General features: G+C 43.0%; 1 protein-coding gene across 4 annotated transcripts in view; it reads right to left on the bottom strand.

The window, feature by feature from the left end:
• The window catches only part of LOC140714162 (zinc finger CCCH domain-containing protein 10-like), a 134,448-nt gene that overhangs the window by 68,327 nt on the left and 62,897 nt on the right, over nucleotides 1-3,224 (bottom strand). The gene's annotated exons all lie outside the window — the stretch shown is intronic.

Genomic DNA, 3,224 nt, shown 5'->3' with positions numbered 1-3,224 from the left:
TGTGAGAATTTGTTCAGTGTTTTGTGTGAATTGCCAAATACCACCACTGCCAGTTCCTCAGAAGGCTAAGGAGGTTTGCCTGTCTCAGGTGACTCCTGCCAATACAGCTGGCCCTTATTTAACATGTCTCAGTGTGGTGGACTTTAGGACCCAGCGGGGCTCACCGCCCGCGGCTACTGCTGAATCCACAGTGCTTCTGTTCTGTTGACGGAAAACAATCACAATTGAAAATAAAGTGGAAATAATAAAGCAATGGGAAAGAGGTGAAACACCATCGGTCATTGGAAAAGCATTAGGCTACAGTCGGTCAACAATCAGAACAACTTTAAAGGATAAAGTGAGAATAATGGAGCATGCGAAATGCCCTGCCCCAATGAAAGCTACAATTATAACTAAGCAACGCAGTAGTTTAATTATTGAAATACATTATGTTTCTTAAGTGTTTTATATGCATAGAAAGGTAAAATATGTACTATATATAAAGACAAACGTCTGACTAACTGACGCTAAATAATACTGGATGTACCTGTTCCGACTTACGTACAAATCTGATTTAAAGACTGCCTGTTCTTTAAATCATCTCTAGATTACTTATAATACCTAATACAAAATAAATGCAATGTAAATAGTTGTTATACTCTATTGTTTAGGGCATAATAACAAGAAAAAAAGTCTGTACATGCTCAAACAATGAGTGCTGGAGAGAGAACTTCCGGGTTTTCCTGATCCGCGGTTGGTTGAATCTGCGCACGTGGAACCTGCGGATAAGGAGAGCTGACTGTGGTTACAGCTGCACCTAGAAAGCATCCTGTCTGAATGTATCATGGCTTGGTACAGCATGTGCTCTGTCCAGGATTGCAAGAAATGCAGAGAGTCGTGAACACAGCCCAGTCCATCACACAAACCAGCCTCCCTTCCATTGTCTCCCTCTCCACTTCCTGCCACCTCAGGAAAGCAGCCAACATAATGAAAGACCCCTCCCAGCCCAGTCATTTTCTCTACTCCCCCGCAATTCCATTGGGCTGAAGTTACAAAAGCCTACCCACATCCTTCCCATAATACCGTAAACAATATTCCAAATCTCATCAACATAGATCTGTAGAATGGTATCTGAACTCCTGTACTCAGTGACTCAACTAAGCATGCCACTTGCCTAATCGCCGTTGCCTGATGTGGACTCTAGCTCAAACTGGGAGTAGCAACTACAGAGCAGCCAACTAAAGGCAAAATCTACAAAACTTAAATTGGTGAAATAGCCATTTAAGAGGGAAGGTGCATTGACCAGGTAATGCCTGATGTGAGTGAGCTGAAAAGACTGAAGAAGTTACATATTGTTCTGTACACTGAGTCATGGCATCATCTAGTGTACAGCACAGGAACAGGCCTTTCTGCCAATGCTGACAAGTCCTATTTTTGCATTAGACACATTAGCTGACCTCAAGACAATCGACATTTCCCCTGCCGCAGTGTTTAATTCCAAAAGGCTTCAAAATGTTTGCCTCCACTGTGCTGTGTTACTCCCTTTTTAATCTCCCCACATTCTCATCTGCTCCTTTCAGATTCCACCTCTCACCTACACACCAGTGGAAACTTACAATGGCCAAATAATCCACCAACCTGAATAACTTTGGGAATTGGTAGGAAACCACATGATCACAGGGAGGAAGTGCAAATGCCACCCAGACAGACCCTGAGATCCAGGGTTGGATCTAGCCTCAATATCCAATATCATCAGTACTGATCTCTGATAGGCTCAGCTCTTCAACCTTTCGAATAAATGTTTATCTTTCTCCACCTCCCATCATCCTGAAGAGAAGTCCAGAGATTAACTACATCTTGGAGAAGAAATTTCACCCATCCAGCCTGGTAAAAGCGGGGATAAAAGCAGTCCGCGATAAGCGATGGTAACACAACAGAAGAACTCTTAGGTTCAGAGGTTCTTCCTGAAGAAGTTGCTGACTTGAAGAAAGAGCAGACAGCAGAAGCAGGATGGGTGGAATGGCCTTCTTTGCTGTATAATTTCAGGAGCTCAGAAGTGTTGGCATGTGGCTAAGTGGTTAAGGCTAGCGATTTGAAGGGCGTTAGTTTGAGCCTCAGCCGAGGCTGTGTGTGTGTCCTTGAGCAAGGCACTTAACCACACACTGCTCCAGCGCCTGTTGGTGCAGTATGGACAAGACAAGAGAAGACTGAGAATTGTCTTTGTATCTAAGTCCTGGAACCCTCTTCATAACAGCACTGTGGAAGCACCTTTACCAAAAGGATTCCAACTGTTCGGGTTCACAGTTCACCATTTACCTTCTCAATGGCATTTAGGGATGAACAATAAATATTGGCCTTTCTGGCAACACCGAGATCATAAGTTAATTAAATCAAAGTCAAAGTTAAAATTTATCAAAGTACGTACACTCAGTGGCTACTTCATTAGGTACCTCTTGTACCTAATAAAGTACCTCATCTGATGCTGCTGTAACCCATCCACCTCAAGGTTCAATGTGTTGTGCATTCAGAAATGCTCTTCTCGACACCACTGTGGTAATACATGGTTATTTGTGTTACTGTCTACTTCTTGTCAGCTTGAATCAGTCTGGCCATTCTCCTCTGACCTCTCTCATTAACAAAATATTTGCACCCAAAGAACTACCACTCACTGGATATTTTTTGTTTTCACACCATTAAACTCTAGAGCAGTGATTCTCAATCGTTTTTTGACCACGGCCCCCTTAGGAGCTCTTCTCAGGTTCCAGGGCCCCCCTTTCAAACAGGGATACAACACAAACAGACAGAAAATCATTTATTATTGAACACCAAGAAAACTTGAACATTCCGACATACTGGACAAAACTTAAAAAACTACTGTATGAAATTAAACATCGAACAAGCCTAAGGAACTCATGGGTAGAATTATTTCTGAAAGTAATAAAAATAATCATGAGGCATGAGGCAATGAATTTACCAGGTGCACCGAATTCAAACGGTGTGTTGGAAAGATATAAATCAGAGGGAAAATATTGACTCCAATGAAGGTTGCTGCTTGGGTATTTCATTGGATCAGTTACCAGGGCCCCCACAAACACTAGGGGCTCCCCTTCTCACAGTTTTCAGTCGGTGGCCCCCAAGGGCCACCCTGTTGAGAATGGCTGCTCTAGAGGTTGTTGTGCTTGAAGATCCCAGGAGATCTGCAGTTTCTGAGATACTCAAATTACCCTGTCTGGTACCAACAAACA

The sequence above is a fragment of the Hemitrygon akajei genome, chromosome 21 (assembly GCF_048418815.1).
Source record: "Hemitrygon akajei chromosome 21, sHemAka1.3, whole genome shotgun sequence".
Taxonomy (NCBI): Eukaryota; Metazoa; Chordata; class Chondrichthyes; order Myliobatiformes; family Dasyatidae; genus Hemitrygon; species Hemitrygon akajei.
The sequence above is the reverse complement of the archived record's forward strand: the minus strand, read 5'-3'. Positions and strand labels throughout refer to the sequence as shown.